At 30.2% G+C, this 9,363-nt stretch overlaps 1 long non-coding RNA gene across 1 annotated transcript; it reads right to left on the reverse strand.

The window, feature by feature from the left end:
• Window positions 1–319: 319 nt before the first annotated feature.
• LOC142219761 (uncharacterized) lies at window positions 320–871 on the reverse strand. The gene is made up of 3 exons (XR_012717750.1): window positions 805–871; window positions 600–675; window positions 320–504 (listed from the first exon to the last, which is right to left on the reverse strand). It is a non-coding gene; the product is annotated as an uncharacterized LOC142219761 (long non-coding RNA).
• Between the last annotated feature and the right edge of the window lie 8,492 nt (window positions 872–9,363).

The raw sequence follows: 9,363 nt of genomic DNA on the forward strand, positions 1-9,363 counted from the left end.
ATGATTTAGCCCTTAAGATTTTTTTCAACTTGTCTAGTTTATAATTTTCTTAAATTTTAGTTCATCTATAACATTGTATTTTAGTTCATTTTTACAACACCATAAGATTTATATACACCTACCAAGTTAAAAAGTCAGTATTATTTTGGTTCACTTGCTTATTTTGTGGGAAACCCGATAATAAAATTTGGTTAACAGTCTCTTTAAAATGTCGACGACTAGACTATTTTTAAATCAATCATTCCACAGTATAGAGAAATTAAATAATTAAAGGAACAACAAACCGTTGTACTATTATGAGAATTTTCATACATTAAAATTAAACTATCTTTAAGCAAAAGTACTTTATTATAAAAACTTATGATGAAAGTTCTTAATACAATGTTTTTTGTGAATAAAAATTATGACCACATGGAAAAGAGAGTAGTTCATTTGAACCCGCTGTTTGGACATTTTGACTTATCCTTTTTTTATTCATCGTAGGTAATTTTTTCACATATCTTGCTGGAAAAAAATGGAAACAATAATGAAAATTAATAAAAATTAATAACATGTAATGAAATATAATTTTTAATTCTTCATTTTAGCTTGTAACTTACCATATTTGGGGCATTTTATCAAATGGTGTAAGGAATTCAACTTTTCTTTGGAAAACGTATCTCATAAAATTTGTACCTGAAACAATTAGAGAAATAATGAAGTATTCTAAATAAACTCATAAAACTGTGTTGTTATCGATGTGAAAGATATAATAAAATAAATATTCTAGTTGAAAGAAAGCCAAAGTTTTAATATAAAACTTACCAATTCTCTATTAAATTGTACGCTGAAGGGAAATATAAAAAGTTGTCCAAATTTATTTGGGTTACTCTGAAATTAAATCTTAAATAAAATTATTAAATAACTTTTCAAAAAATCTAATGAAAAAAATAATAATATGCATAAAAAACCAAATATTCTTGATATTCCTAGACAGTCACCAAAATGACGACACGTAATTTCATTTTCGATTTAAAATGCATTTTAGTCTATTGGGAAATGGTAAATTTAAGTTATACTAATTCGACCGTTTTAAGAATTTTTGTTTTATAATACTTAAAACCAAATTGAATAAGAAAATAAATGCAAGTTTGGTTCACTTTTTCGCTCACGATGACAATTATATCAGCCGTAGTCAAAATGACGAAGGATGACGTTAATGTACAAAAAATAAGGATGGCTGTCCAGGGTTAAAAGAAAGTTAAAGAAAACTTACCAATTCACTATTAAATTACAGGCAAAGGAGTACTAAAAATTTGTCCAAATTTTAAGGGGTTATTCTGAAATTAAATATTTATTTTTACATTAAAAATATTACATTAGTTTCCAAAAAAATTAATTAAAAAAATACTAAATAAGGTATTAAAAACCTGTAATTTTGATGATAAAAAGGTCATAAAAACGTAAATATTCTAGTTGAAAGAAAGCCAATTTTTAAAAGAAAACTTACCAATTCTCTACCTTTTTAAATTTGTTTGAATCCGTCTGGAGTTGCCCTGAAATTAAATATCGCTTTTACAACAAAGAAAAACATTAAACTGGTTTCCAAAAAAAAATAATTAACAAATAATAATATACATAAAAAATATTCTTTTTAAAAGAAAGTCATATTAAAAAAATACTTACCAATTTATGAATAAACTATACGCTGAGATATAACAAAAATTTTCCAAATTCATCTGGAATTGAATATTAATTTTTTACATAGAATAATAAAAATTTCAATACACTTTCAATTTCAACATATTTTACTAAATATTCTTAATAACTTTTTTCTAAACTACCGATAAAATATTAATAACTTTCATTTAAAAGGTTTAATAAACAAACACCAATATATGTCTCAAAAATCCAAAATAGTCCATGCCTTTATATTCCCTTGTTGTATACCTACTTAAAAGATGCAACAGCCCACGCCAACGCCAACTATACAACTGAAGCATGCCAAACAAAACCAAGCAAAGCCAAAACATTCCTACAACAACAAAAACACATGTGCCTTTATTGAAAACAACACCTCATACAGCCAAAAACCATTAACGACCCGCTTGTTCTGGGAAGCAGCGAATACCTAACTATATAGCTACTAATTTATAAACACCCCTACTTACGCTCCGCATTACACCCCATGTGTTTTAGCGGAGAGTTTAACGAGAACATGTCGCTGAATATAACCAATAGACTATTCTCTGCATTATCGATAACCACCAATTTGGTAGCTGAAAATTCACACATAATTTGTACACACTTCTCTACCCACTAAAAAGGATAGTGAAAAAATGCTAGCTAAATAAGCACTAATTTTGCTAGAATGTTTTTAAAGTTTTTTATTAAGCCAAATTTATATTTGGACTTTAACAAAATATGTTATTTAGTTTATAAGTAAAATAATTAAGTTATGACTATACAAACAACAAGGAATTATTTTAATATTCGTGGTAAGACGCATTTACTTTCAAATTGGCACTTCTTTTGTCGCTGCATTGTTAGGCGTATGTGTTGTTATGGAGGTCCAATCCTGCTAGAAAGTAAATAAACTGCACCTGAAATTTGAATATAAATATGAAATAAATATAGTTGCTTTATAATAGAATTATTACTAATTTTTTACTTACATTTTTCTTTCGTTTTGATTACCCTTTGAGAACTCCGTGTCCGACCAAACCATTTGCAACCCAGAGAACAACTAAACAAATTATGAGAAGTGGAATTTTTGTGACGTCTTCTAGCGGGACTTTGCTTATTTTTGTTCAGTAAACCAAACTTCACCTTACGATTATATCATATCTTTTTATGCATTACGCGTAACCACCGAAACTCTATTCCGATCATAAGTGTGTGTTTTTGTTTAGTTTTGCTAGAGACACTATTTTGTACATTACTTTTAGATACCAAAATTAAATGGTCCCTGGATTATATTTTTGAATTTCTCTCTCATTTATTTTCTGTGAGAGAGACAGCGTCTTTCTTATCGATTTCATGCTCACCTGGTAATGCCCAATATAATCTATCGATTATTTAACAGATTACTTTATGGTGCTGAATTGGATGTAATGAAAGGGTACATTATATACATACAGAAAACGGGTCTTTAGTACTTTTTGAACTCATTATTCTATACCATAATAACCTCCTGAACATTGGGAGTGCTTATATAGGTAGGGAAAATGCGACAATAGATATTTGCCGAATAACAAACACACACACACAAGCCACTAAATGAACAAAAATAAAAACAACCCCACGCTCATGTATACACAACAAAACTCAAGTAACATCATCTTTACATTAATCACATTCCACTATTCCGATAAAGATATTTGTACTATGCATTAGTTCATCGCATCTGCTGACAATTTACTCTAAGAATAATATTCGTAAAGGCACACCAGTTTATGAGCGATGAAACGTTTAACTTAAAATTTGCAAAATTTTCATGAAATGTTATCTACCATTTTTGACGAAAATGTCTATAAATTTAATTACATGTGAACTAAAAATATTTCATTGTGTAATTTTTTTACCAACAATTATTAACTATAGGAATAGTCAGTAAGAAATTGCTATCCACTTTCAAGTTCATTTTTCGTAAAAAAATATTTTCTCATACAAAAAAATCTTATAGTAAATTGCACTTATTATTTAGAAAATACTTTACATTTCACAAGTAGTTTTATAGCATGACAAACGAATTTTTAACTACCAGTTAAGAAATTTTTTAAGGAAATTTCCATCGTATTTTGCAGGCCATGAACTAAACGATTGCTACTTAGAATTTGTAAAATTTCCTTTCGAGTAGTTAATTTTCGTTCAAGATACGAAAAATGAACTAAAATTCTGGAAAATTCTTGTAATAAATTATTGTAAAAATCTTCTTAATTTTACGAGACACTTTTTTTTCTGTGCAGTATGGGAGGGTATGGGAGTTTTATCGCAATCTGAACAGAAGTTTCTGATATTAGGAGCTATAGTTGATTCTGAACCTACAGTGTTAGTATGCCACTAATATTGAGTCCATTATTAAAGAAGAGAAAATCGCTCAATTAGTATGGGTAATAAATCCAAATTTGTAAAAATCGAGCAATATTCTTATGTAAGAGCTACAAGTACGTATAAATACGATCGGCTAGTACATCAAAATTTGAAATTTGTGTAACATTGGTTAATACATAAGAGTATTATGGCTAAATTTGGGAAAATCGAGCGATGCATATATATGGAAGCTATATCTAAATCTGAACCAATTTGCATAATTGCGGGTTTGATTAATACCACAAAAGTTTACCTTGTGCAAAATTTTTGTAAGATCAGTTAAGAAATGAGGCCTGTATGGTCAAACATAAGGTTATTAGGGGCGAATTTTTCAAAATCGGGTGATACATATATGGGAGCTATACCGATTTCGATGAAACTTTGCACATACCGTTAGTACTATAGAGGAATGGATTTAGCCAACTTTGAGTAAGATCGATTGATAAATAAAGGTTTTATTGCCAAATTTAGGAAAATGGGGCGGTACATAAAGGGTGATTTGTTAAGAGCTTGATAACTTTTTTTTTTAAAAAAACGCATAAAATTTGCAAAATCTCATCGGTTCTTTATTTGAAACGTTAGATTGGTCCATGACATTTAATTCAACCAGAAATGAGCCTCATCGCTGAACAAAATTTGTCGATAAAAAAGCGGATTTTCTGCCAACTTTTCTAGGGCCCATTCACTGAAAATTCGACGTTGTGGCTCGTTAGTAAGTCTATTCATGATGAAATGTCAAAGCATACTGAGCATCTTTCTCTTTGACACCATGTCTGAAATCCCACGTGATCTGTCAAATACTAATGCATGAAAATCCTAACCTCAAAAGAATCACCCTTTATATATGGGAGCTATAGTTAAATCTGAACCGATTTGGATGATTTTTTGCACATATAGTTAGTGCAATCGAAGATTACATTTAGCCAACTTTGAGTAAGATCGGTTGATAAATGAGAGTTTTGTGGCCAAATTTAGAAAAATCTGGCGGTACATATATATGGGAGCTATAGCTAAATCTGAATCGATTTCGATGATTTTTGGCACATATAGTTAGTGCTATCGAATATTACTTTTAGCCAACTTTGAGTAAGATCGGTTGATAAATAAGGGTTTTGTGGCCAAATTTGGGAAAATCGGGCGATACATATATATGAGAGCTATATCTGAATCTGAACCGATTTGGATGAAATTTTGCAGACTTGAAGGGTGATGAAAAATATTACTTTTGTGCCAAATTTGGTGACGATCCGTTTGAAAAACAAGCGCAACGTAACCTCATTTATCGAAATCGGGCGATACATATGTATAGGAGCTATATCTAAATTGAATCCGATTTCTTCCAAATTCAATAGCGTTCGTCCTTGTGCCCAAATAACTCCCTGTACCAAATTTCATCAAAATCGGTTAATAATTGTGATCGGAATCCTGTGAACAACAAATACATGGACAGACGGACGGACACCAGGCGCTAGATCGACTCAGGAGGTGATTCTGAGTCGATCGGTATATATTTTATGGGGTCTAAAATCAATATTTCTGGTAGGCACATGTTTTGGCAGATCAAACTTATTGTATGTGGTTTAGGGTAACATAATTATGTCCCTAAAATGATTATAAAGTGCACTTTAGCCATTATCCACTTGAGCTAACGTATGGTAAGTGCATCTAGTTGTCTTAGGGTGGTCTACTCGTATTATCAGTGTCATGTGTGTCGTTGCGTTTTATGATCTTCTTTCCTAAGAAGACCCTAATAAAACGCAGCGGCATATGTTGTTTTGGGTTGCGATAAGATTGTAGGGTTAGCATGTTAGCAACACATGGTTGCCACATGCTAACGCTACAATTTTAAGATTTCCTAGACTAGTTTTAAGATTTTCAATATTCTAGATGTAAGTTCATATTCAATAAAGTAATTAGTATTCATTTGGAATCCAAGCCGAAAAATTCGGTGTTTTATTAGAAATATCAAATGGAGCTCATTGCAATTGTTGTCAATGACAACTAATTGAACAGTGACCAAACCCTAAGTAATATCATCGATTTTGTTGACAAAATATACATTCCTAATTGAACAAGCACGAATTGTTTATATTTCATTGAATTATCTCTGGGATTTCTTTAGAAAACAAAGGTATTTTAGTTGACAGTTGACAGTTTGGACAAATACTATGTTGGAAGTGTTCAGAAAAGAGATGGAAGTGCACAGAAAACCCATTCGGGAAGTTTTCTTATTTCAGTTTACATTGAAAATAAAAAAATTTAAAACCGGTTTTTTGTTATAATAAACATCCGTTCTATCAGTTCACCGAAAATGGGATTTTATACAAAACCGACAATCGATGCAAAACGAAAAATCGCTCCACCGGTTTTCACCGACCGGTTTTGATCACTCTGTTCACAATGGACTGAATAGTTTATGTGGGCTCTGGTTCCCAAATTAGGATGCTTTCGTCCCCAAAAACTGCCCAATTTAAGATTTGACTTATGAATGGTGGAAATAAAAAGAATTTCATATAAACCATTATTGTACATCTTTTATATTTTACTGGCTTAATTTCGAAAAAAAAAAAACAAAATTAAGGCCCCATCCACGAAAACATATCCCCAATACATGCAAAACAATGTACCTATCTTTAAAACAACTTCCAATGTTCCAAAGATTTTTTTCTCTAATGATTTTGGCGTTTAATTCCGAAATGAAAACATTTTTTCTTAAATTTGAGTTTTGAGTACTAGATTTAGGAAATAAATTTTAATTTATTAGGTTTTCAAAGATTTTCATCATGTAGTCTCAAAGTCCTTTGTAATTTTTTTAACCACAACTTAAATTTAAAGTAAAATATTGAAAGACATCTCCCCTATTTGAATCCGCTTTAGCTTTATAATTAAGATACAAAATATCGTCGTATTTTAAGAATACTCAAGTAGAAACATTGGGAATTTGCAAACCATTAATAAATTTTTTTTTGAGTGACACAGAAAAAATATATTTTTTTTGTCTTCAATCACGAAATTAATTGATCTAATTAATTTTTAATTGAAATTTCTTCAATCTTAGAAATGATAATATCAATCACCAAGGTCAATCAAAAAAAATTAAAATTAAAAATGTTATTGATACTATTAATTTCTGTAATTGATTTTTGTTTCGATACAAAAAATTGTTTGAATCAATTACATTTTTAAAATTTTGTTAGAATTCAATTAAAATTTTAATTGGAAAAATTTTTTTGAATTGATTTTTGTTTCAATACAAAAAATTGTTTGAATCAATTACATTTTTAAAATTTTGTTAGAATTCAATTAAAATTTTAATTGGAAAAATTTTGTTGAATTTTTTTGGGGTAAATTCGAATATGTGATAGAGAGTATATGAGCTTCCGTCTCGCCGTCTTTCTAATTTACTCTTATTCGTACATATATGTACAAGGTGATATTCCCAATTTCTTGATGGAATTGAGTGTCTGCTTGTTTAACCTACCAACCTAGCAGCTATCAGCCAAATTTAACCAGAAGACCGATTATCTCGTCCTTGTAGTAACAACGATTATTATTACACTACTGGCCCTGGATCATGTCTGCTATCTGTGGACATTTGTTGTCCTTTAAACAACTACACGCCATGTGTTGGTGTGAGTGTTTGTCGTAGTAAGAGATATTAAAATTTTACTCTCATGTTGGTCTGAGAACCAACGAAGCCGGTGGTATAACAATAACACCTCCGAACACATTTTCACTATGCAACACCCATAAATGCCACTGAACTTTGTAATAAACATTTTCAAGTTCAATTTTCATAGAAGTGAATGGCATTGAAAGTGACAGAGGAGGCGACGCCATGCAAAGCGATGCTTTTGTATATGCATTGGAGATTATAAATCATGTGAGAGCAGCCACCCAGCCCACCATCATTACCACAGAAGCCACTGTGATTTTTGTTGTTGTTGTTGTTGGTGTCAGACGACCAACTAGGACGAAAGTATGCAAGTATGGGTAATGATAATACCGGATGCCAGTATCCCAACGGCAGTGAAATGGAGAATGTAAACATTGTAGTCATAACATTCATTGTTCCTAGTCCTTCGGCTGTTATGGCCGCCTGTAAGGGATGCCATGGGCAAACATGTTCATGTTCATGGTTAACAAAAATACTAGGTTTGTTATTTAAATTTCATTTGCGAATACTTCAAACATATTTTGAGCCAAATACAATGAGAATATTAATTTATTTAATTGTATCCCACACAGCAAAAAATATCACTAAAATATTTTCAAAAGTTGATTGAAGCTGAAACTGTTTTCAATTAAATTAACTTTTTAATCAATATCACACGAATCGATATTTTCGGTAGTATCGATCGAAAGGTTCTAAATGCATTAAATGTTCTTCATTGAATAAAAGTTTAAGCATTTCTTTCTTGCTTCCAAAAAACAAAAAAAAAACAAAATAAAATAAATAAAGAAATTTACATAATTTTAAACCCAGCGATGTCTCTAACTAACATAGTATGCAAGGATTTAAAATGAATAAACATTTATTGATAACATTATTTTATTTCAAACAAGTTCTTTTCAAACTTATCGATCCTTTCAGACTTCCAGGATGATGAAATGCAAAAATAACATAAACTGAAAAAAGTATTGACCTAATTTGAAAGATTATACAACCTAAATTGTATTAAGAACATTTTTTAATTTTTTTTAAAAACATTGAAATGCCATTTAAACCGAAGGATAAAAAATTATTTTCCTTTAATTTCTCTTAAAGTAAAGAACAACATTTTTGATATATAGAGAAGTAATCTTTAAAACCGCTGAGATATTGAGTCTTGGGATTAAAGATAAATAAGTACCCAGCAAAAAAATTTGGAAATTCTTCCAAAGGCACAACTTTAAAAGCACTTCCAGAAGATGTACTCCCAATGATGTTCTTTATTTTAACTACCCAGGAAGTTCTTTTAATTCAGTTTTTTATAACTTGGTTTCTTCATACTTTTATTTCATTTCATTTCATTTCATTTATTTGTTCATTCAATAACCTGTGAGCCGTATTCGGCCTAATTGATTACGCAGTTTAATATATATAGGCACAATTAATATAAAAATCCTTAAAAAATAAAAATACAAACTTATAAACTAATGCTTATTCTAAAGTAATTAGTGGAACGAAAATGGATGACGAAATCGAATATCTATGGGACCATTAGCATAATTAAAATCCAAGAAGGCCATCAAAAACACTGCAGAACAATGTCCCGGAATTGATTGCATGAATACGAAAAGTTCCTTTTA

This window comes from Haematobia irritans, chromosome 1, assembly GCF_050003625.1.
Source record: "Haematobia irritans isolate KBUSLIRL chromosome 1, ASM5000362v1, whole genome shotgun sequence".
Lineage (NCBI taxonomy): Eukaryota > Metazoa > Arthropoda > Insecta > Diptera > Muscidae > Haematobia > Haematobia irritans.